The sequence below is a fragment of the Sinohyriopsis cumingii genome, unplaced genomic scaffold (genome assembly GCF_028554795.1).
Source record: "Sinohyriopsis cumingii isolate HCF-2022 unplaced genomic scaffold, ASM2855479v2 utg001517l, whole genome shotgun sequence".
Taxonomy (NCBI): Eukaryota; Metazoa; Mollusca; class Bivalvia; order Unionida; family Unionidae; genus Sinohyriopsis; species Sinohyriopsis cumingii.
In genome coordinates, this window is record NW_028316009.1 from 446706 (window position 1) to 471784 (window position 25079).

At 41.1% G+C, this 25079-nt stretch overlaps 16 non-coding genes across 16 annotated transcripts; all 16 read left to right on the top strand.

Annotated features, from left to right (window-relative positions):
• Positions 1-299: 299 nt before the first annotated feature.
• Positions 300-463, top strand: LOC149772118 (U1 spliceosomal RNA). Its single transcript, XR_016417959.1, has one exon. It is a non-coding gene; the product is annotated as a U1 spliceosomal RNA (small nuclear RNA).
• A 1475-nt stretch (positions 464-1938) lies between these two features.
• Positions 1939-2102, top strand: LOC149772119 (U1 spliceosomal RNA). The gene has a single exon (XR_016417970.1). It is a non-coding gene; the product is annotated as a U1 spliceosomal RNA (small nuclear RNA).
• A 1473-nt stretch (positions 2103-3575) lies between these two features.
• Positions 3576-3739, top strand: LOC149772120 (U1 spliceosomal RNA). Its single transcript, XR_016417982.1, has one exon. It is a non-coding gene; the product is annotated as a U1 spliceosomal RNA (small nuclear RNA).
• Positions 3740-5214: 1475 nt separating this feature from the next.
• On the top strand, positions 5215-5378 carry LOC149772121 (U1 spliceosomal RNA). Its single transcript, XR_016417992.1, has one exon. It is a non-coding gene; the product is annotated as a U1 spliceosomal RNA (small nuclear RNA).
• A 1460-nt stretch (positions 5379-6838) lies between these two features.
• On the top strand, positions 6839-7002 carry LOC149772122 (U1 spliceosomal RNA). The gene has a single exon (XR_016418002.1). It is a non-coding gene; the product is annotated as a U1 spliceosomal RNA (small nuclear RNA).
• A 1481-nt stretch (positions 7003-8483) lies between these two features.
• On the top strand, positions 8484-8647 carry LOC149772123 (U1 spliceosomal RNA). The gene has a single exon (XR_016418003.1). It is a non-coding gene; the product is annotated as a U1 spliceosomal RNA (small nuclear RNA).
• A 1469-nt stretch (positions 8648-10116) lies between these two features.
• On the top strand, positions 10117-10280 carry LOC149772124 (U1 spliceosomal RNA). The gene has a single exon (XR_016418004.1). It is a non-coding gene; the product is annotated as a U1 spliceosomal RNA (small nuclear RNA).
• Positions 10281-11769: 1489 nt separating this feature from the next.
• Positions 11770-11933, top strand: LOC149772125 (U1 spliceosomal RNA). The gene has a single exon (XR_016418005.1). It is a non-coding gene; the product is annotated as a U1 spliceosomal RNA (small nuclear RNA).
• Positions 11934-13400: 1467 nt separating this feature from the next.
• On the top strand, positions 13401-13564 carry LOC149772126 (U1 spliceosomal RNA). The gene has a single exon (XR_016418006.1). It is a non-coding gene; the product is annotated as a U1 spliceosomal RNA (small nuclear RNA).
• Positions 13565-15037: 1473 nt separating this feature from the next.
• On the top strand, positions 15038-15201 carry LOC149772127 (U1 spliceosomal RNA). Its single transcript, XR_016418007.1, has one exon. It is a non-coding gene; the product is annotated as a U1 spliceosomal RNA (small nuclear RNA).
• A 1479-nt stretch (positions 15202-16680) lies between these two features.
• LOC149772128 (U1 spliceosomal RNA) lies at positions 16681-16844 on the top strand. The gene has a single exon (XR_016418009.1). It is a non-coding gene; the product is annotated as a U1 spliceosomal RNA (small nuclear RNA).
• Positions 16845-18323: 1479 nt separating this feature from the next.
• Positions 18324-18487, top strand: LOC149772129 (U1 spliceosomal RNA). The gene has a single exon (XR_016418010.1). It is a non-coding gene; the product is annotated as a U1 spliceosomal RNA (small nuclear RNA).
• A 1467-nt stretch (positions 18488-19954) lies between these two features.
• LOC149772130 (U1 spliceosomal RNA) lies at positions 19955-20118 on the top strand. The gene has a single exon (XR_016418011.1). It is a non-coding gene; the product is annotated as a U1 spliceosomal RNA (small nuclear RNA).
• Positions 20119-21585: 1467 nt separating this feature from the next.
• Positions 21586-21749, top strand: LOC149772131 (U1 spliceosomal RNA). Its single transcript, XR_016418012.1, has one exon. It is a non-coding gene; the product is annotated as a U1 spliceosomal RNA (small nuclear RNA).
• A 1475-nt stretch (positions 21750-23224) lies between these two features.
• LOC149772132 (U1 spliceosomal RNA) lies at positions 23225-23388 on the top strand. Its single transcript, XR_016418013.1, has one exon. It is a non-coding gene; the product is annotated as a U1 spliceosomal RNA (small nuclear RNA).
• A 1489-nt stretch (positions 23389-24877) lies between these two features.
• LOC149772133 (U1 spliceosomal RNA) lies at positions 24878-25041 on the top strand. Its single transcript, XR_016418014.1, has one exon. It is a non-coding gene; the product is annotated as a U1 spliceosomal RNA (small nuclear RNA).
• Positions 25042-25079: the final 38 nt, after the last annotated feature.

Sequence of the window (25079 nt, forward strand, 5' to 3'; positions counted from 1 at the left end):
GCCTCAAGTTAAGAAATTTGCCAGGGGCCAATATACGAAACTATCCCCTGCCGTCCGAGCAAACCTATATAGCATATATCCACCGTAAAAGAAACTGAAATTGCAAATAAAGGACTATTTGAAGACATTTCAGTTACTTTTGTAATGTTGAAACATAAGCTATAAAGTTATTCGGAATACTAAGACATCAGCAGTACCATGGCCCTGAATCGTTTTAATTTATTTTCATTACTTAGAGGCACACTTCCTACTCCAGACACAAATGTCAGTTGATAAACGTCAGTAAACGTCAAGAAATCATACTTACCTGGACCAGGGAGTACCGTGATCAGCTAGGCGGTTTCCCCAGGATGAGGCCTTTCCATTGCACTTCGGTTGGGCTGAAACCTGCGATCACCCCAAATGTGGGTGACTCGGGGTCGTTATTTATTAGTGTGGGGGTCTGCGTTCGCGCTAACCCCTGATAATTCAATTAAAAATAACCAATAATCTCAAGCTTATGACAAAATTAGTCTGGATGTCTCTGATTAGCACGTGCCAATCGATAATGTTATTATTTCTTACACTGCTCTTTCAAGGGGTGGGTACCCCGGGTGGTCTAAATAGCCCACCATTACGGATCGCGGCCATCTCACCTGTCTGCGTGTGTTTGAGTTTCGGATTTGGCCCATGTGGTTATCAGAGAAAGCTTGCCAGTATGTTATCATGGGTCGGGAGTTCTTTCCGTTCAGTTTTCTTCTCCCGGGTTCTTCCTCCACCATTTATATTGCCTGCCATGCATAGCCTATCTTGTGCTGAAAAATGGCATTAAACCCTACAACAAACAACTTTCAAAGAGCCATCTCACAACGAACGTGTGAAATATCTTTGAGTAACAGCGATCCAGCATATTTGTGAGAGAAAGAAAGAAAGAAAGAGAAATAAATGGAAACATGCTTACTGGATTCGACGAAAATCAAGTTTTATTTTCACAGAACTTCTCTGCAGTAGAGAGAGAGAGAGAGAGAGAGAGAGAGAGAGAGAGAGAGAGAGAAACAATATCTTCAAATAACAGGAACAACTTCGTTAATACAGCAAGCTTGTTGTCCTTATCAAAAGCAGTGACAGCTTCATCATAAGTCTCATTGTAGAGATCATCTGCATCACCAGTTACTTCTGTATCAGCAGCACTTTCAACAATCCAAAGCTTCTAGACTCGGAGTACGGCGAAGCGTAGCTGGCCAATCAGTGGCACAAAGATTTCAAATTTAATAAAACAGAGGAAACAAATAGTAGTATTCCTTTGACCTGACAAGTCGATTTGCAGTGGTTCATAGCAAAAGAGGTTGATGCACTGCAACCTCAAATTTATACCTGCATTTTTCATTTATGACACCAAGCGATCTTGCCAGTGCAAACACAATCCCTTTCCTTACGTAACAGTTCGGGAAAGCATTGTGTACTAAACAGCTGGATGTGATTGACCATAGTTCTTGCTAGACGACTATTGCTATTTCACTGTCAACTTGCTGTGAAGTAACTATGGGAGGTCAATGGCTGATATCAGTTTCAAGAACAAGACAAGCCCGAAACGCGGAATTGAAAAATGTATCCATATATTTAATTAAAAAACCATAATAGCTGAAAAATACGCACCGTTGCCTCAAGTTAAGAAATTTGCCAGGGGCCAATATACGAAACTATCCCCTGCCGTCCGAGCAAACCTATATAGCATATATCCACCGTAAAAGAAACTGAAATTGCAAATAAAGGACTATTTGAAGACATTTCAGTTACTTTTGTAATGTTGAAACATAAGCTATAAAGTTATTCGGAATACTAAGACATCAGCAGTACCATGGCCCTGAATCGTTTTAATTTATTTTCATTACTTAGAGGCACACTTCCTACTCCAGACACAAATGTCAGTTGATAAACGTCAGTAAACGTCAAGAAATCATACTTACCTGGACCAGGGAGTACCGTGATCAGCTAGGCGGTTTCCCCAGGATGAGGCCTTTCCATTGCACTTCGGTTGGGCTGAAACCTGCGATCACCCCAAATGTGGGTGACTCGGGGTCGTTATTTATTAGTGTGGGGGTCTGCGTTCGCGCTAACCCCTGATAATTCAATTAAAAATAACCAATAATCTCAAGCTTATGACAAAATTAGTCTGGATGTCTCTGATTAGCACGTGCCAATCGATAATGTTATTATTTCTTACACTGCTCTTTCAAGGGGTGGGTACCCCGGGTGGTCTAAATAGCCCACCATTACGGATCGCGGCCATCTCACCTGTCTGCGTGTGTTTGAGTTTCGGATTTGGCCCATGTGGTTATCAGAGAAAGCTTGCCAGTATGTTATCATGGGTCGGGAGTTCTTTCCGTTCAGTTTTCTTCTCCCGGGTTCTTCCTCCACCATTTGTATTGCCTGCCATGCATAGCCTATCTTGTGCTGAAAAATGGCATTAAACCCTACAACAAACAACTTTCAAAGAGCCATCTCACAACGAACGTGTGAAATATCTTTGAGTAACAGCGATCCAGCATATTTGTGAGAGAAAGAAAGAAAGAAAGAGAAATAAATGGAAACATGCTTACTGGATTCGACGAAAATCAAGTTTTATTTTCACAGAACTTCTCTGCAGTAGAGAGAGAGAGAGAGAGAGAGAGAGAGAGAGAGAGAGAGAGAAATAATATCTTCAATTAACAGAAACAACTTCGTTAATACAGCAAGCTTGTTGTCCTTATCAAAAGCAGTGACAGCTTCATCATAAGTCTCATTGTAGAGATCATCTGCATCACCAGTTACTTCTGTATCAGCAGCACTTTCAACAATCCAAAGCTTCTAGACTCGGAGTACGGCGAAGCGTAGCTGGCCAATCAGTGGCACAAAGATTTCAAATTTAATAAAACAGAGGAAACAAATAGTAGTATTCCTTTGACCTGACAAGTCGATTTGCAGTGGTTCATAGCAAAAGAGGTTGATGCACTGCAACCTCAAATTTATACCTGCATTTTTCATTTATGACACCAAGCGATCTTGCCAGTGCAAACACAATCCCTTTCCCTACGTAACAGTTCGGGAAAGCATTGTGTACTAAACAGCTGGATGTGATTGACCATATTTCTTGCTAGACGACTATTGCTATTTCACTGTCAACTTGCTGTGAAGTAACTATGGGAGGTCAATGGCTGATATCAGTTTCAAGAACAAGACAAGCCCGAAACGCGGAATTGAAAAATGTATCCATATATTTAATTAAAAAACCATAATAGCTGAAAAATACGCACCGTTGCCTCAAGTTAAGAAATTTGCCAGGGGCCAATATACGAAACTATCCCCTGCCGTCCGAGCAAACCTATATAGCATATATCCACCGTAAAAGAAACTGAAATTGCAAATAAAGGACTATTTGAAGACATTTCAGTTACTTTTGTAATGTTGAAACATAAGCTATAAAGTTATTCGGAATACTAAGACATCAGCAGTACCATGGCCCTGAATCGTTTTAATTTATTTTCATTACTTAGAGGCACACTTCCTACTCCAGACACAAATGTCAGTTGATAAACGTCAGTAAACGTCAAGAAATCATACTTACCTGGACCAGGGAGTACCGTGATCAGCTAGGCGGTTTCCCCAGGATGAGGCCTTTCCATTGCACTTCGGTTGGGCTGAAACCTGCGATCACCCCAAATGTGGGTGACTCGGGGTCGTTATTTATTAGTGTGGGGGTCTGCGTTCGCGCTAACCCCTGATAATTCAATTAAAAATAACCAATAATCTCAAGCTTATGACAAAATTAGTCTGGATGTCTCTGATTAGCACGTGCCAATCGATAATGTTATTATTTCTTACACTGCTCTTTCAAGGGGTGGGTACCCCGGGTGGTCTAAATAGCCCACCATTACGGATCGCGGCCATCTCACCTGTCTGCGTGTGTTTGAGTTTCGGATTTGGCCCATGTGGTTATCAGAGAAAGCTTGCCAGTATGTTATCATGGGTCGGGAGTTCTTTCCGTTCAGTTTTCTTCTCCCGGGTTCTTCCTCCACCATTTATATTGCCTGCCATGCATAGCCTATCTTGTGCTGAAAAATGGCATTAAACCCTACAACAAACAACTTTCAAAGAGCCATCTCACAACGAACGTGTGAAATATCTTTGAGTAACAGCGATCCAGCATATTTGTGAGAGAAAGAAAGAAAGAAAGAGAAATAAATGGAAACATGCTTACTGGATTCGACGAAAATCAAGTTTTATTTTCACAGGACTTCTCTGCAGTAGAGAGAGAGAGAGAGAGAGAGAGAGAGAGAGAGAGAGAGAGAGAAACAATATCTTCAAATAACAGAAAGAACTTCGTTAATACAGCAAGCTTGTTGTCCTTATCAAAGGCAGTGACAGCTTCATCATAAGTCTCATTGTAGAGATCATCTGCATCACCAGTTACTTCTGTATCAGCAGCACTTTCAACAATCCAAAGCTTCTAGACTCGGAGTACGGCGAAGCGTAGCTGGCCAATCAGTGGCACAAAGATTTCAAATTTAATAAAACAGAGGAAACAAATAGTAGTATTCCTTTGACCTGACAAGTCGATTTGCAGTGGTTCATAGCAAAAGAGGTTGATGCACTGCAACCTCAAATTTATACCTGCATTTTTCATTTATGACACCAAGCGATCTTGCCAGTGCAAACACAATCCCTTTCCCTACGTAACAGTTCGGGAAAGCATTGTGTACTAAACAGCTGGATGTGATTGACCATAGTTCTTGCTAGACGACTATTGCTATTTCACTGTCAACTTGCTGTGAAGTAACTATGGGAGGTCAATGGCTGATATCAGTTTCAAGAACAAGACAAGCCCGAAACGCGGAATTGAAAAATGTATCCATATATTTAATTAAAAAACCATAATAGCTGAAAAATACGCACCGTTGCCTCAAGTTAAGAAATTTGCCAGGGGCCAATATACGAAACTATCCCCTGCCGTCCGAGCAAACCTATATAGCATATATCCACCGTAAAAGAAACTGAAATTGCAAATAAAGGACTATTTGAAGACATTTCAGTTACTTTTGTAATGTTGAAACATAAGCTATAAAGTTATTCGGAATACTAAGACATCAGCAGTACCATGGCCCTGAATCGTTTTAATTTATTTTCATTACTTAGAGGCACACTTCCTACTCCAGACACAAATGTCAGTTGATAAACGTCAGTAAACGTCAAGAAATCATACTTACCTGGACCAGGGAGTACCGTGATCAGCTAGGCGGTTTCCCCAGGATGAGGCCTTTCCATTGCACTTCGGTTGGGCTGAAACCTGCGATCACCCCAAATGTGGGTGACTCGGGGTCGTTATTTATTAGTGTGGGGGTCTGCGTTCGCGCTAACCCCTGATAATTCAATTAAAAATAACCAATAATCTCAAGCTTAGGACAAAATTAGTCTGGATGTCTCTGATTAGCACGTGCCAATCGATAATGTTATTATTTCTTACACTGCTCTTTCAAGGGGTGGGTACCCGGGTGGTCTAAATAGCCCACCATTACGGATCGCGGCCATCTCACCTGTCTGCGTGTGTTTGAGTTTCGGATTTGGCCCATGTGGTTATCAGAGAAAGCTTGCCAGTATGTTATCATGGGTCGGGAGTTCTTTCCGTTCATTTTTCTTCTCCCGGGTTCTTCCTCCACCATTTATATTGCCTGCCATGCATAGCCTATCTTGTGCTGAAAAATGGCATTAAACCCTACAACAAACAACTTTCAAAGAGCCATCTCACAACGAACGTATGAAATATCTTTGAGTAACAGCGATCCAGCATATTTGTGAGAGAAAGAAAGAAAGAAAGAGAAATAAATGGAAACATGCTTACTGGATTCGACGAAAATCAAGTTTTATTTTCACAGAACTTCTCTGCAGTAGAGAGAGAGAGAGAGAGAGAGAGAGAGAGAAACAATATCTTCAAATAACAGGAACAACTTCGTTAATACAGCAAGCTTGTTGTCCTTATCAAAAGCAGTGACAGCTTCATCATAAGTCTCATTGTAGAGATCATCTGCATCACCAGTTACTTCTGTATCAGCAGCACTTTCAACAATCCAAAGCTTCTAGACTCGGAGTACGGCGAAGCGTAGCTGGCCAATCAGTGGCACAAAGATTTCAAATTTAATAAAACAGAGGAAACAAATAGTAGTATTCCTTTGACCTGACAAGTCGATTTGCAGTGGTTCATAGCAAAAGAGGTTGATGCACTGCAACCTCAAATTTATACCTGCATTTTTCATTTATGACACCAAGCGATCTTGCCAGTGCAAACACAATCCCTTTCCCTACGTAACAGTTCGGGAAAGCATTGTGTACTAAACAGCTGGATGTGATTGACCATAGTTCTTGCTAGACGACTATTGCTATTTCACTGTCAACTTGCTGTGAAGTAACTATGGGAGGTCAATGGCTGATATCAGTTTCAAGAACAAGACAAGCCCGAAACGCGGAATTGAAAAATGTATCCATATATTTAATTAAAAAACCATAATAGCTGAAAAATACGCACCGTTGCCTCAAGTTAAGAAATTTGCCAGGGGCCAATATACGAAACTATCCCCTGCCGTCCGAGCAAACCTATATAGCATATATCCACCGTAAAAGAAACTGAAATTGCAAATAAAGGACTATTTGAAGACATTTCAGTTACTTTTGTAATGTTGAAACATAAGCTATAAAGTTATTCGGAATACTAAGACATCAGCAGTACCATGGCCCTGAATCGTTTTAATTTATTTTCATTACTTAGAGGCACACTTCCTACTCCAGACACAAATGTCAGTTGATAAACGTCAGTAAACGTCAAGAAATCATACTTACCTGGACCAGGGAGTACCGTGATCAGCTAGGCGGTTTCCCCAGGATGAGGCCTTTCCATTGCACTTCGGTTGGGCTGAAACCTGCGATCACCCCAAATGTGGGTGACTCGGGGTCGTTATTTATTAGTGTGGGGGTCTGCGTTCGCGCTAACCCCTGATAATTCAATTAAAAATAACCAATAATCTCAAGCTTATGACAAAATTAGTCTGGATGTCTCTGATTAGCACGTGCCAATCGATAATGTTATTATTTCTTACACTGCTCTTTCAAGGGGTGGGTACCCCGGGTGGTCTAAATAGCCCACCATTACGGATCGCGGCCATCTCACCTGTCTGCGTGTGTTTGAGTTTCGGATTTGGCCCATGTGGTTATCAGAGAAAGCTTGCCAGTATGTTATCATGGGTCGGGAGTTCTTTCCGTTCAGTTTTCTTCTCCCGGGTTCTTCCTCCACCATTTATATTGCCTGCCATGCATAGCCTATCTTGTGCTGAAAAATGGCATTAAACCCTACAACAAACAACTTTCAAAGAGCCATCTCACAACGAACGTGTGAAATATCTTTGAGTAACAGCGATCCAGCATATTTGTGAGAGAAAGAAAGAAAGAAAGAGAAATAAATGGAAACATGCTTACTGGATTCGACGAAAATCAAGTTTTATTTTCACAGAACTTCTCTGCAGTAGAGAGAGAGAGAGAGAGAGAGAGAGAGAGAGAGAGAGAGAGAGAGAGAGAAACAATATCTTCAAATAACAGGAACAACTTCGTTAATACAGCAAGCTTGTTGTCCTTATCAAAAGCAGTGACAGCTTCATCATAAGTCTCATTGTAGAGATCATCTGCATCACCAGTTACTTCTGTATCAGCAGCACTTTCAACAATCCAAAGCTTCTAGACTCGGAGTACGGCGAAGCGTAGCTGGCCAATCAGTGGCACAAAGATTTCAAATTTAATAAAACAGAGGAAACAAATAGTAGTATTCCTTTGACCTGACAAGTCGATTTGCAGTGGTTCATAGCAAAAGAGGTTGATGCACTGCAACCTCAAATTTATACCTGCATTTTTCATTTATGACACCAAGCGATCTTGCCAGTGCAAACACAATCCCTTTCCCTACGTAACAGTTCGGGAAAGCATTGTGTACTAAACAGCTGGATGTGATTGACCATAGTTCTTGCTAGACGACTATTGCTATTTCACTGTCAACTTGCTGTGAAGTAACTATGGGAGGTCAATGGCTGATATCAGTTTCAAGAACAAGACAAGCCCGAAACGCGGAATTGAAAAATGTATCCATATATTTAATTAAAAAACCATAATAGCTGAAAAATACGCACCGTTGCCTCAAGTTAAGAAATTTGCCAGGGGCCAATATACGAAACTATCCCCTGCCGTCCGAGCAAACCTATATAGCATATATCCACCGTAAAAGAAACTGAAATTGCAAATAAAGGACTATTTGAAGACATTTCAGTTACTTTTGTAATGTTGAAACATAAGCTATAAAGTTATTCGGAATACTAAGACATCAGCAGTACCATGGCCCTGAATCGTTTTAATTTATTTTCATTACTTAGAGGCACACTTCCTACTCCAGACACAAATGTCAGTTGATAAACGTCAGTAAACGTCAAGAAATCATACTTACCTGGACCAGGGAGTACCGTGATCAGCTAGGCGGTTTCCCCAGGATGAGGCCTTTCCATTGCACTTCGGTTGGGCTGAAACCTGCGATCACCCCAAATGTGGGTGACTCGGGGTCGTTATTTATTAGTGTGGGGGTCTGCGTTCGCGCTAACCCCTGATAATTCAATTAAAAATAACCAATAATCTCAAGCTTATGACAAAATTAGTCTGGATGTCTCTGATTAGCACGTGCCAATCGATAATGTTATTATTTCTTACACTGCTCTTTCAAGGGGTGGGTACCCCGGGTGGTCTAAATAGCCCACCATTACGGATCGCGGCCATCTCACCTGTCTGCGTGTGTTTGAGTTTCGGATTTGGCCCATGTGGTTATCAGAGAAAGCTTCCCAGTATGTTATCATGGGTCGGGAGTTCTTTCCGTTCATTTTTCTTCTCCCGGGTTCTTCCTCCACCATTTATATTGCCTGCCATGCATAGCCTATCTTGTGCTGAAAAATGGCATTAAACCCTACAACAAACAACTTTCAAAGAGCCATCTCACAACGAACGTGTGAAATATCTTTGAGTAACAGCGATCCAGCATATTTGTGAGAGAAAGAAAGAAAGAAAGAGAAATAAATGGAAACATGCTTACTGGATTCGACGAAAATCAAGTTTTATTTTCACAGAACTTCTCTGCAGTAGAGAGAGAGAGAGAGAGAGAGAGAGAGAGAGAGAGAGAAACAATATCTTCAAATAACAGGAACAACTTCGTTAATACAGCAAGCTTGTTGTCCTTATCAAAAGCAGTGACAGCTTCATCATAAGTCTCATTGTAGAGATCATCTGCATCACCAGTTACTTCTGTATCAGCAGCACTTTCAACAATCCAAAGCTTCTAGACTCGGAGTACGGCGAAGCGTAGCTGGCCAATCAGTGGCACAAAGATTTCAAATTTAATAAAACAGAGGAAACAAATAGTAGTATTCCTTTGACCTGACAAGTCGATTTGCAGTGGTTCATAGCAAAAGAGGTTGATGCACTGCAACCTCAAATTTATACCTGCATTTTTCATTTATGACACCAAGCGATCTTGCCAGTGCAAACACAATCCCTTTCCCTACGTAACAGTTCGGGAAAGCATTGTGTACTAAACAGCTGGATGTGATTGACCATAGTTCTTGCTAGACGACTATTGCTATTTCACTGTCAACTTGCTGTGAAGTAACTATGGGAGGTCAATGGCTGATATCAGTTTCAAGAACAAGACAAGCCCGAAACGCGGAATTGAAAAATGTATCCATATATTTAATTAAAAAACCATAATAGCTGAAAAATACGCACCGTTGCCTCAAGTTAAGAAATTTGCCAGGGGCCAATATACGAAACTATCCCCTGCCGTCCGAGCAAACCTATATAGCATATATCCACCGTAAAAGAAACTGAAATTGCAAATAAAGGACTATTTGAAGACATTTCAGTTACTTTTGTAATGTTGAAACATAAGCTATAAAGTTATTCGGAATACTAAGACATCAGCAGTACCATGGCCCTGAATCGTTTTAATTTATTTTCATTACTTAGAGGCACACTTCCTACTCCAGACACAAATGTCAGTTGATAAACGTCAGTAAACGTCAAGAAATCATACTTACCTGGACCAGGGAGTACCGTGATCAGCTAGGCGGTTTCCCCAGGATGAGGCCTTTCCATTGCACTTCGGTTGGGCTGAAACCTGCGATCACCCCAAATGTGGGTGACTCGGGGTCGTTATTTATTAGTGTGGGGGTCTGCGTTCGCGCTAACCCCTGATAATTCAATTAAAAATAACCAATAATCTCAAGCTTATGACAAAATTAGTCTGGATGTCTCTGATTAGCACGTGCCAATCGATAATGTTATTATTTCTTACACTGCTCTTTCAAGGGGTGGGTACCCCGGGTGGTCTAAATAGCCCACCATTACGGATCGCGGCCATCTCACCTGTCTGCGTGTGTTTGAGTTTCGGATTTGGCCCATGTGGTTATCAGAGAAAGCTTGCCAGTATGTTATCATGGGTCGGGAGTTCTTTCCGTTCATTTTTCTTCTCCCGGGTTCTTCCTCCACCATTTATATTGCCTGCCATGCATAGCCTATCTTGTGCTGAAAAATGGCATTAAACCCTACAACAAACAACTTTCAAAGAGCCATCTCACAACGAACGTGTGAAATATCTTTGAGTAACAGCGATCCAGCATATTTGTGAGAGAAAGAAAGAAAGAAAGAGAAATAAATGGAAACATGCTTACTGGATTCGACGAAAATCAAGTTTTATTTTCACAGAACTTCTCTGCAGTAGAGAGAGAGAGAGAGAGAGAGAGAGAGAGAGAGAGAGAGAGAGAGAGAGAGAGGGAGAAACAATATCTTCAAATAACAGGAACAACTTCGTTAATACAGCAAGCTTGTTGTCCTTATCAAAAGCAGTGACAGCTTCATCATAAGTCTCATTGTAGAGATCATCTGCATCACCAGTTACTTCTGTATCAGCAGCACTTTCAACAATCCAAAGCTTCTAGACTCGGAGTACGGCGAAGCGTAGCTGGCCAATCAGTGGCACAAAGATTTCAAATTTAATAAAACAGAGGAAACAAATAGTAGTATTCCTTTGACCTGACAAGTCGATTTGCAGTGGTTCATAGCAAAAGAGGTTGATGCACTGCAACCTCAAATTTATACCTGCATTTTTCATTTATGACACCAAGCGATCTTGCCAGTGCAAACACAATCCCTTTCCCTACGCAACAGTTCGGGAAAGCATTGTGTACTAAACAGCTGGATGTGATTGACCATAGTTCTTGCTAGACGACTATTGCTATTTCACTGTCAACTTGCTGTGAAGTAACTATGGGAGGTCAATGGCTGATATCAGTTTCAAGAACAAGACAAGCCCGAAACGCGGAATTGAAAAATGTATCCATATATTTAATTAAAAAACCATAATAGCTGAAAAATACGCACCGTTGCCTCAAGTTAAGAAATTTGCCAGGGGCCAATATACGAAACTATCCCCTGCCGTCCGAGCAAACCTATATAGCATATATCCACCGTAAAAGAAACTGAAATTGCAAATAAAGGACTATTTGAAGACATTTCAGTTACTTTTGTAATGTTGAAACATAAGCTATAAAGTTATTCGGAATACTAAGACATCAGCAGTACCATGGCCCTGAATCGTTTTAATTTATTTTCATTACTTAGAGGCACACTTCCTACTCCAGACACAAATGTCAGTTGATAAACGTCAGTAAACGTCATGAAATCATACTTACCTGGACCAGGGAGTACCGTGATCAGCTAGGCGGTTTCCCCAGGATGAGGCCTTTCCATTGCACTTCGGTTGGGCTGAAACCTGCGATCACCCCAAATGTGGGTGACTCGGGGTCGTTATTTATTAGTGTGGGGGTCTGCGTTCGCGCTAACCCCTGATAATTCAATTAAAAATAACCAATAATCTCAAGCTTATGACAAAATTAGTCTGGATGTCTCTGATTAGCACGTGCCAATCGATAATGTTATTATTTCTTACACTGCTCTTTCAAGGGGTGGGTACCCCGGGTGGTCTAAATAGCCCACCATTACGGATCGCGGCCATCTCACCTGTCTGCGTGTGTTTGAGTTTCGGATTTCGCCCATGTGGTTATCAGAGAAAGCTTGCCAGTATGTTATCATGGGTCGGGAGTTCTTTCCGTTCATTTTTCTTCTCCCGGGTTCTTCCTCCACCATTTATATTGCCTGCCATGCATAGCCTATCTTGTGCTGAAAAATGGCATTAAACCCTACAACAAACAACTTTCAAAGAGCCATCTCACAACGAACGTGTGAAATATCTTTGAGTAACAGCGATCCAGCATATTTGTGAGAGAAAGAAAGAAAGAAAGAGAAATAAATGGAAACATGCTTACTGGATTCGACGAAAATCAAGTTTTATTTTCACAGAACTTCTCTGCAGTAGAGAGAGAGAGAGAGAGAGAGAGAGAGAGAGAGAGAAACAATATCTTCAAATAACAGGAACAACTTCGTTAATACAGCAAGCTTGTTGTCCTTATCAAAAGCAGTGACAGCTTCATCATAAGTCTCATTGTAGAGATCATCTGCATCACCAGTTACTTCTGTATCAGCAGCACTTTCAACAATCCAAAGCTTCTAGACTCGGAGTACGGCGAAGCGTAGCTGGCCAATCAGTGGCACAAAGATTTCAAATTTAATAAAACAGAGGAAACAAATAGTAGTATTCCTTTGACCTGACAAGTCGATTTGCAGTGGTTCATAGCAAAAGAGGTTGATGCACTGCAACCTCAAATTTATACCTGCATTTTTCATTTATGACACCAAGCGATCTTGCCAGTGCAAACACAATCCCTTTCCCTACGTAACAGTTCGGGAAAGCATTGTGTACTAAACAGCTGGATGTGATTGACCATAGTTCTTGCTAGACGACTATTGCTATTTCACTGTCAACTTGCTGTGAAGTAACTATGGGAGGTCAATGGCTGATATCAGTTTCAAGAACAAGACAAGCCCGAAACGCGGAATTGAAAAATGTATCCATATATTTAATTAAAAAACCATAATAGCTGAAAAATACGCACCGTTGCCTCAAGTTAAGAAATTTGCCAGGGGCCAATATACGAAACTATCCCCTGCCGTCCGAGCAAACCTATATAGCATATATCCACCGTAAAAGAAACTGAAATTGCAAATAAAGGACTATTTGAAGACATTTCAGTTACTTTTGTAATGTTGAAACATAAGCTATAAAGTTATTCGGAATACTAAGACATCAGCAGTACCATGGCCCTGAATCGTTTTAATTTATTTTCATTACTTAGAGGCACACTTCCTACTCCAGACACAAATGTCAGTTGATAAACGTCAGTAAACGTCAAGAAATCATACTTACCTGGACCAGGGAGTACCGTGATCAGCTAGGCGGTTTCCCCAGGATGAGGCCTTTCCATTGCACTTCGGTTGGGCTGAAACCTGCGATCACCCCAAATGTGGGTGACTCGGGGTCGTTATTTATTAGTGTGGGGGTCTGCGTTCGCGCTAACCCCTGATAATTCAATTAAAAATAACCAATAATCTCAAGCTTATGACAAAATTAGTCTGGATGTCTCTGATTAGCACGTGCCAATCGATAATGTTATTATTTCTTACACTGCTCTTTCAAGGGGTGGGTACCCCGGGTGGTCTAAATAGCCCACCATTACGGATCGCGGCCATCTCACCTGTCTGCGTGTGTTTGAGTTTCGGATTTGGCCCATGTGGTTATCAGAGAAAGCTTCCCAGTATGTTATCATGGGTCGGGAGTTCTTTCCGTTCATTTTTCTTCTCCCGGGTTCTTCCTCCACCATTTATATTGCCTGCCATGCATAGCCTATCTTGTGCTGAAAAATGGCATTAAACCCTACAACAAACAACTTTCAAAGAGCCATCTCACAACGAACGTGTGAAATATCTTTGAGTAACAGCGATCCAGCATATTTGTGAGAGAAAGAAAGAAAGAAAGAGAAATAAATGGAAACATGCTTACTGGATTCGACGAAAATCAAGTTTTATTTTCACAGAACTTCTCTGCAGTAGAGAGAGAGAGAGAGAGAGAGAGAGAGAGAGAGAGAGAGAGAAACAATATCTTCAAATAACAGGAACAACTTCGTTAATACAGCAAGCTTGTTGTCCTTATCAAAAGCAGTGACAGCTTCATCATAAGTCTCATTGTAGAGATCATCTGCATCACCAGTTACTTCTGTATCAGCAGCACTTTCAACAATCCAAAGCTTCTAGACTCGGAGTACGGCGAAGCGTAGCTGGCCAATCAGTGGCACAAAGATTTCAAATTTAATAAAACAGAGGAAACAAATAGTAGTATTCCTTTGACCTGACAAGTCGATTTGCAGTGGTTCATAGCAAAAGAGGTTGATGCACTGCAACCTCAAATTTATACCTGCATTTTTCATTTATGACACCAAGCGATCTTGCCAGTGCAAACACAATCCCTTTCCCTACGCAACAGTTCGGGAAAGCATTGTGTACTAAACAGCTGGATGTGATTGACCATAGTTCTTGCTAGACGACTATTGCTATTTCACTGTCAACTTGCTGTGAAGTAACTATGGGAGGTCAATGGCTGATATCAGTTTCAAGAACAAGACAAGCCCGAAACGCGGAATTGAAAAATGTATCCATATATTTAATTAAAAAACCATAATAGCTGAAAAATACGCACCGTTGCCTCAAGTTAAGAAATTTGCCAGGGGCCAATATACGAAACTATCCCCTGCCGTCCGAGCAAACCTATATAGCATATATCCACCGTAAAAGAAACTGAAATTGCAAATAAAGGACTATTTGAAGACATTTCAGTTACTTTTGTAATGTTGAAACATAAGCTATAAAGTTATTCGGAATACTAAGACATCAGCAGTACCATGGCCCTGAATCGTTTTAATTTATTTTCATTACTTAGAGGCACACTTCCTACTCCAGACACAAATGTCAGTTGATAAACGTCAGTAAACGTCAAGAAATCATACTTACCTGGACCAGGGAGTACCGTGATCAGCTAGGCGGTTTCCCCAGGATGAGGCCTTTCCATTGCACTTCGGTTGGGCTGAAACCTGCGATCACCCCAAATGTGGGTGACTCGGGGTCGTTATTTATTAGTGTGGGGGTCTGCGTTCGCGCTAACCCCTGATAATTCAATTAAAAATAACCAATAATCTCAAGCTTATGACAAAATTAGTCTGGATGTCTCTGATTAGCACGTGCCAATCGATAATGTTATTATTTCTTACACTGCTCTTTCAAGGGGTGGGTACCCCGGGTGGTCTAAATAGCCCACCATTACGGATCGCGGCCATCTCACCTGTCTGCGTGTGTTTGAGTTTCGGATTTGGCCCATGTGGTTATCAGAGAAAGCTTCCCAGTATGTTATCATGGGTCGGGAGTTCTTTCCGTTCATTTTTCTTCTCCCGGGTTCTTCCTCCACCATTTATATTGCCTGCCATGCATAGCCTATCTTGTGCTGAAAAATGGCATTAAACCCTACAACAAACAACTTTCAAAGAGCCATCTCACAACGAACGTGTGAAATATCTTTGAGTAACAGCGATCCAGCATATTTGTGAGAGAAAGAAAGAAAGAAAGAGAAATAAATGGAAACATGCTTACTGGATTCGACGAAAATCAAGTTTTATTTTCACAGAACTTCTCTGCAGTAGAGAGAGAGAGAGAGAGAGAGAGAGAGAGAGAGAGAGAGAGAGAGAGAAACAATATCTTCAAATAACAGGAACAACTTCGTTAATACAGCAAGCTTGTTGTCCTTATCAAAAGCAGTGACAGCTTCATCATAAGTCTCATTGTAGAGATCATCTGCATCACCAGTTACTTCTGTATCAGCAGCACTTTCAACAATCCAAAGCTTCTAGACTCGGAGTACGGCGAAGCGTAGCTGGCCAATCAGTGGCACAAAGATTTCAAATTTAATAAAACAGAGGAAACAAATAGTAGTATTCCTTTGACCTGACAAGTCTATTTGCTGTGGTTCATAGCAAAAGAGGTTGATGCACTGCAACCTCAAATTTACACCTGCATTTTTCATTTATGACACCAAGCGATCTTGCCAGTGCAAACACAATCCCTTTCCCTACGTAACAGTTCGGGAAAGCATTGTGTACTAAACAGCTGGATGTGATTGACCATAGTTCTTGCTAGACGACTATTGCTATTTCACTGTCAACTTGCTGTGAAGTAACTATGGGAGGTCAATGGCTGATATCAGTTTCAAGAACAAGACAAGCCCGAAACGCGGAATTGAAAAATGTATCCATATATTTAATTAAAAAACCATAATAGCTGAAAAATACGCACCGTTGCCTCAAGTTAAGAAATTTGCCAGGGGCCAATATACGAAACTATCCCCTGCCGTCCGAGCAAACCTATATAGCATATATCCACCGTAAAAGAAACTGAAATTGCAAATAAAGGACTATTTGAAGACATTTCAGTTACTTTTGTAATGTTGAAACATAAGCTATAAAGTTATTCGGAATACTAAGACATCAGCAGTACCATGGCCCTGAATCGTTTTAATTTATTTTCATTACTTAGAGGCACACTTCCTACTCCAGACACAAATGTCAGTTGATAAACGTCAGTAAACGTCAAGAAATCATACTTACCTGGACCAGGGAGTACCGTGATCAGCTAGGCGGTTTCCCCAGGATGAGGCCTTTCCATTGCACTTCGGTTGGGCTGAAACCTGCGATCACCCCAAATGTGGGTGACTCGGGGTCGTTATTTATTAGTGTGGGGGTCTGCGTTCGCGCTAACCCCTGATAATTCAATTAAAAATAACCAATAATCTCAAGCTTATGACAAAATTAGTCTGGATGTCTCTGATTAGCACGTGCCAATCGATAATGTTATTATTTCTTACACTGCTCTTTCAAGGGGTGGGTACCCCGGGTGGTCTAAATAGCCCACCATTACGGATCGCGGCCATCTCACCTGTCTGCGTGTGTTTGAGTTTCGGATTTGGCCCATGTGGTTATCAGAGAAAGCTTCCCAGTATGTTATCATGGGTCGGGAGTTCTTTCCGTTCATTTTTCTTCTCCCGGGTTCTTCCTCCACCATTTATATTGCCTGCCATGCATAGCCTATCTTGTGCTGAAAAATGGCATTAAACCCTACAACAAACAACTTTCAAAGAGCCATCTCACAACGAACGTGTGAAATATCTTTGAGTAACAGCGATCCAGCATATTTGTGAGAGAAAGAAAGAAAGAAAGAGAAATAAATGGAAACATGCTTACTGGATTCGACGAAAATCAAGTTTTATTTTCACAGAACTTCTCTGCAGTAGAGAGAGAGAGAGAGAGAGAGAGAGAGAGAGAGAGAGAGAGAGAGAGAAACAATATCTTCAAATAACAGGAACAACTTCGTTAATACAGCAAGCTTGTTGTCCTTATCAAAAGCAGTGACAGCTTCATCATAAGTCTCATTGTAGAGATCATCTGCATCACCAGTTACTTCTGTATCAGCAGCACTTTCAACAATCCAAAGCTTCTAGACTCGGAGTACGGCGAAGCGTAGCTGGCCAATCAGTGGCACAAAGATTTCAAATTTAATAAAACAGAGGAAACAAATAGTAGTATTCCTTTGACCTGACAAGTCTATTTGCTGTGGTTCATAGCAAAAGAGGTTGATGCACTGCAACCTCAAATTTACACCTGCATTTTTCATTTATGACACCAAGCGATCTTGCCAGTGCAAACACAATCCCTTTCCCTACGTAACAGTTCGGGAAAGCATTGTGTACTAAACAGCTGGATGTGATTGACCATAGTTCTTGCTAGACGACTATTGCTATTTCACTGTCAACTTGCTGTGAAGTAACTATGGGAGGTCAATGGCTGATATCAGTTTCAAGAACAAGACAAGCCCGAAACGCGGAATTGAAAAATGTATCCATATATTTAATTAAAAAACCATAATAGCTGAAAAATACGCACCGTTGCCTCAAGTTAAGAAATTTGCCAGGGGCCAATATACGAAACTATCCCCTGCCGTCCGAGCAAACCTATATAGCATATATCCACCGTAAAAGAAACTGAAATTGCAAATAAAGGACTATTTGAAGACATTTCAGTTACTTTTGTAATGTTGAAACATAAGCTATAAAGTTATTCGGAATACTAAGACATCAGCAGTACCATGGTCCTGAATCGTTTTAATTTATTTTCATTACTTAGAGGCACACTTCCTACTCCAGACACAAATGTCAGTTGATAAACGTCAGTAAACGTCAAGAAATCATACTTACCTGGACCAGGGAGTACCGTGATCAGCTAGGCGGTTTCCCCAGGATGAGGCCTTTCCATTGCACTTCGGTTGGGCTGAAACCTGCGATCACCCCAAATGTGGGTGACTCGGGGTCGTTATTTATTAGTGTGGGGGTCTGCGTTCGCGCTAACCCCTGATAATTCAATTAAAAATAACCAATAATCTCAAGCTTATGACAAAATTAGTCTGGATGTCTCTGATTAGCACGTGCCAATCGATAATGTTATTATTTCTTACACTGCTCTTTCAAGGGGTGGGTACCCCGGGTGGTCTAAATAGCCCACCATTACGGATCGCGGCCATCTCACCTGTCTGCGTGTGTTTGAGTTTCGGATTTGGCCCATGTGGTTATCAGAGAAAGCTTGCCAGTATGTTATCATGGGTCGGGAGTTCTTTCCGTTCAGTTTTCTTCTCCCGGGTTCTTCTTCCACCATTTATATTGCCTGCCATGCATAGCCTATCTTGTGCTGAAAAATGGCATTAAACCCTACAACAAACAACTTTCAAAGAGCCATCTCACAACGAACGTGTGAAATATCTTTGAGTAACAGCGATCCAGCATATTTGTGAGAGAAAGAAAGAAAGAAAGAGAAATAAATGGAAACATGCTTACTGGATTCGACGAAAATCAAGTTTTATTTTCACAGAACTTCTCTGCAGTAGAGAGAGAGAGAGAGAGAGAGAGAGAGAGAGAGAGAAACAATATCTTCAAATAACAGGAACAACTTCGTTAATACAGCAAGCTTGTTGTCCTTATCAAAAGCAGTGACAGCTTCATCATAAGTCTCATTGTAGAGATCATCTGCATCACCAGTTACTTCTGTATCAGCAGCACTTTCAACAATCCAAAGCTTCTAGACTCGGAGTACGGCGAAGCGTAGCTGGCCAATCAGTGGCACAAAGATTTCAAATTTAATAAAACAGAGGAAACAAATAGTAGTATTCCTTTGACCTGACAAGTCGATTTGCAGTGGTTCATAGCAAAAGAGGTTGATGCACTGCAACCTCAAATTTATACCTGCATTTTTCATTTATGACACCAAGCGATCTTGCCAGTGCAAACACAATCCCTTTCCCTACGTAACAGTTCGGGAAAGCATTGTGTACTAAACAGCTGGATGTGATTGACCATAGTTCTTGCTAGACGACTATTGCTATTTCACTGTCAACTTGCTGTGAAGTAACTATGGGAGGTCAATGGCTGATATCAGTTTCAAGAACAAGACAAGCCCGAAACGCGGAATTGAAAAATGTATCCATATATTTAATTAAAAAACCATAATAGCTGAAAAATACGCACCGTTGCCTCAAGTTAAGAAATTTGCCAGGGGCCAATATACGAAACTATCCCCTGCCGTCCGAGCAAACCTATATAGCATATATCCACCGTAAAAGAAACTGAAATTGCAAATAAAGGACTATTTGAAGACATTTCAGTTACTTTTGTAATGTTGAAACATAAGCTATAAAGTTATTCGGAATACTAAGACATCAGCAGTACCATGGCCCTGAATCGTTTTAATTTATTTTCATTACTTAGAGTCACACTTCCTACTCCAGACACAAATGTCAGTTGATAAACGTCAGTAAACGTCAAGAAATCATACTTACCTGGACCAGGGAGTACCGTGATCAGCTAGGCGGTTTCCCCAGGATGAGGCCTTTCCATTGCACTTCGGTTGGGCTGAAACCTGCGATCACCCCAAATGTGGGTGACTCGGGGTCGTTATTTATTAGTGTGGGGGTCTGCGTTCGCGCTAACCCCTGATAATTCAATTAAAAATAACCAATAATCTCAAGCTTATGACAAAATTAGTCTGGATGTCTCTGATTAGCACGTGCCAATCGATAATGTTATTATTTCTTACACTGCTCTTTCAAGGGGTGGGTACCCCGGGTGGTCTAAATAGCCCACCATTACGGATCGCGGCCATCTCACCTGTCTGCGTGTGTTTGAGTTTCGGATTTGGCCCATGTGGTTATCAGAGAAAGCTTGCCAGTATGTTATCATGGGTCGGGAGTTCTTTCCGTTCAGTTTTCTTCTCCCGGGTTCTTCCTCCACCATTTATATTGCCTGCCATGCATAGCCTATCTTGTGCTGAAAAATGGCATTAAACCCTACAACAAACAACTTTCAAAGAGCCATCTCACAACGAACGTGTGAAATATCTTTGAGTAACAGCGATCCAGCATATTTGTGAGAGAAAGAAAGAAAGAAAGAGAAATAAATGGAAACATGCTTACTGGATTCGACGAAAATCAAGTTTTATTTTCACAGAACTTCTCTGCAGTAGAGAGAGAGAGAGAGAGAGAGAGAGAGAGAGAGAGAAACAATATCTTCAAATAACAGGAACAACTTCGTTAATACAGCAAGCTTGTTGTCCTTATCAAAAGCAGTGACAGCTTCATCATAAGTCTCATTGTAGAGATCATCTGCATTACCAGTTACTTCTGTATCAGCAGCACTTTCAACAATCCAAAGCTTCTAGACTCGGAGTACGGCGAAGCGTAGCTGGCCAATCAGTGGCACAAAGATTTCAAATTTAATAAAACAGAGGAAACAAATAGTAGTATTCCTTTGACCTGACAAGTCGATTTGCAGTGGTTCATAGCAAAAGAGGTTGATGCACTGCAACCTCAAATTTATACCTGCATTTTTCATTTATGACACCAAGCGATCTTGCCAGTGCAAACACAATCCCTTTCCCTACGCAACAGTTCGGGAAAGCATTGTGTACTAAACAGCTGGATGTGATTGACCATAGTTCTTGCTAGACGACTATTGCTATTTCACTGTCAACTTGCTGTGAAGTAACTATGGGAGGTCAATGGCTGATATCAGTTTCAAGAACAAGACAAGCCCGAAACGCGGAATTGAAAAATGTATCCATATATTTAATTAAAAAACCATAATAGCTGAAAAATACGCACCGTTGCCTCAAGTTAAGAAATTTGCCAGGGGCCAATATACGAAACTATCCCCTGCCGTCCGAGCAAACCTATATAGCATATATCCACCGTAAAAGAAACTGAAATTGCAAATAAAGGACTATTTGAAGACATTTCAGTTACTTTTGTAATGTTGAAACATAAGCTATAAAGTTATTCGGAATACTAAGACATCAGCAGTACCATGGCCCTGAATCGTTTTAATTTATTTTCATTACTTAGAGGCACACTTCCTACTCCAGACACAAATGTCAGTTGATAAACGTCAGTAAACGTCAAGAAATCATACTTACCTGGACCAGGGAGTACCGTGATCAGCTAGGCGGTTTCCCCAGGATGAGGCCTTTCCATTGCACTTCGGTTGGGCTGAAACCTGCGATCACCCCAAATGTGGGTGACTCGGGGTCGTTATTTATTAGTGTGGGGGTCTGCGTTCGCGCTAACCCCTGATAATTCAATTAAAAATAACCAATAATCTCAAGCTTATGACAAAATTAGTCTGGATGTCTCTGATTAGCACGTGCCAATCGATAATGTTATTATTTCTTACACTGCTCTTTCAAGGGGTGGGTACCCCGGGTGGTCTAAATAGCCCACCATTACGGATCGCGGCCATCTCACCTGTCTGCGTGTGTTTGAGTTTCGGATTTGGCCCATGTGGTTATCAGAGAAAGCTTCCCAGTATGTTATCATGGGTCGGGAGTTCTTTCCGTTCATTTTTCTTCTCCCGGGTTCTTCCTCCACCATTTATATTGCCTGCCATGCATAGCCTATCTTGTGCTGAAAAATGGCATTAAACCCTACAACAAACAACTTTCAAAGAGCCATCTCACAACGAACGTGTGAAATATCTTTGAGTAACAGCGATCCAGCATATTTGTGAGAGAAAGAAAGAAAGAAAGAGAAATAAATGGAAACATGCTTACTGGATTCGACGAAAATCAAGTTTTATTTTCACAGAACTTCTCTGCAGTAGAGAGAGAGAGAGAGAGAGAGAGAGAGAGAGAGAGAGAGAGAGAAACAATATCTTCAAATAACAGGAACAACTTCGTTAATACAGCAAGCTTGTTGTCCTTATCAAAAGCAGTGACAGCTTCATCATAAGTCTCATTGTAGAGATCATCTGCATCACCAGTTACTTCTGTATCAGCAGCACTTTCAACAATCCAAAGCTTCTAGACTCGGAGTACGGCGAAGCGTAGCTGGCCAATCAGTGGCACAAAGATTTCAAATTTAATAAAACAGAGGAAACAAATAGTAGTATTCCTTTGACCTGACAAGTCGATTTGCTGTGGTTCATAGCAAAAGAGGTTGATGCACTGCAACCTCAAATTTATACCTGCATTTTTCATTTATGACACCAAGCGATCTTGCCAGTGCAAACACAATCCCTTTCCCTACGTAACAGTTCGGGAAAGCATTGTGTACTAAACAGCTGGATGTGATTGACCATAGTTCTTGCTAGACGACTATTGCTATTTCACTGTCAACTTGCTGTGAAGTAACTATGGGAGGTCAATGGCTGATATCAGTTTCAAGAACAAGACAAGCCCGAAACGCGGAATTGAAAAATGTATCCATATATTTAATTAAAAAACCATAATAGCTGAAAAATACGCACCGTTGCCTCAAGTTAAGAAATTTGCCAGGGGCCAATATACGAAACTATCCCCTGCCGTCCGAGCAAACCTATATAGCATATATCCACCGTAAAAGAAACTGAAATTGCAAATAAAGGACTATTTGAAGACATTTCAGTTACTTTTGTAATGTTGAAACATAAGCTATAAAGTTATTCGGAATACTAAGACATCAGCAGTACCATGGCCCTGAATCGTTTTAATTTATTTTCATTACTTAGAGGCACACTTCCTACTCCAGACACAAATGTCAGTTGATAAACGTCAGTAAACGTCAAGAAATCATACTTACCTGGACCAGGGAGTACCGTGATCAGCTAGGCGGTTTCCCCAGGATGAGGCCTTTCCATTGCACTTCGGTTGGGCTGAAACCTGCGATCACCCCAAATGTGGGTGACTCGGGGTCGTTATTTATTAGTGTGGGGGTCTGCGTTCGCGCTAACCCCTGATAATTCAATTAAAAATAACCAATAATCTCAAGCTTATGACAAAATTAGTCTGGATGTCTCTGATTAGCACGTGCCAATCGATAATGTTATTATTTCTTACACTGCTCTTTCAAGGGGTGGGTACCCCGGGTGGTCTAAATAGCCCACCATTACGGATCGCGGCCATCTCACCTGTCTGCGTGTGTTTGAGTTTCGGATTTGGCCCATGTGGTTATCAGAGAAAGCTTGCCAGTATGTTATCATGGGTCGGGAGTTCTTTCCGTTCAGTTTTCTTCTCCCGGGTTCTTCTTCCACCATTTATATTGCCTGCCATGCATAGCCTATCTTGTGCTGAAAAATGGCATTAAACCCTACAACAAACAACTTTCAAAGAGCCATCTCACAACGAACGTGTGAAATATCTTTGAGTAACAGCGATCCAGCATATTTGTGAGAGAAAGAAAGAAAGAAAGAGAAATAAATGGAAACATGCTTACTGGATTCGACGAAAATCAAGTTTTATTTTCACAGAACTTCTCTGCAGTAGAGAGAGAGAGAGAGAGAGAGAGAGAGAGAGAGAGAGAGAGAGAGAGAGAGAGAGAGAAACAATATCTTCAAATAACAGGAACAACTTCGTTAATACAGCAAGCTTGTTGTCCTTATCAAAAGCAGTGACAGCTTCATCATAAGTCTCATTGTAGAGATCATCTGCATCACCAGTTACTTCTGTATCAGCAGCACTTTCAACAATCCAAAGCTTCTAGACTCGGAGTACGGCGAAGCGTAGCTGGCCAATCAGTGGCACAAAGATTTCAAATTTAATAAAACAGAGGAAACAAATAGTAGTATTCCTTTGACCTGACAAGTCGATTTGCAGTGGTTCATAGCAAAAGAGGTTGATGCACTGCAACCTCAAATTTATACCTGCATTTTTCATTTATGACACCAAGCGATCTTGCCAGTGCAAACACAATCCCTTTCCCTACGTAACAGTTCGGGAAAGCATTGTGTACTAAACAGCTGGATGTGATTGACCATAGTTCTTGCTAGACGACTATTGCTATTTCACTGTCAACTTGCTGTGAAGTAACTATGGGAGGTCAATGGCTGATATCAGTTTCAAGAACAAGACAAGCCCGAAACGCGGAATTGAAAAATGTATCCATATATTTAATTAAAAAACCATAATAGCTGAAAAATACGCACCGTTGCCTCAAGTTAAGAAATTTGCCAGGGGCCAATATACGAAACTATCCCCTGCCGTCCGAGCAAACCTATATAGCATATATCCACCGTAAAAGAAACTGAAATTGCAAATAAAGGACTATTTGAAGACATTTCAGTTACTTTTGTAATGTTGAAACATAAGCTATAAAGTTATTCGGAATACTAAGACATCAGCAGTACCATGGCCCTGAATCGTTTTAATTTATTTTCATTACTTAGAGGCACACTTCCTACTCCAGACACAAATGTCAGTTGATAAACGTCAGTAAACGTCAAGAAATCATACTTACCTGGACCAGGGAGTACCGTGATCAGCTAGGCGGTTTCCCCAGGATGAGGCCTTTCCATTGCACTTCGGTTGGGCTGAAACCTGCGATCACCCCAAATGTGGGTGACTCGGGGTCGTTATTTATTAGTGTGGGGGTCTGCGTTCGCGCTAACCCCTGATAATTCAATTAAAAATAACCAATAATCTCAAGCTTAT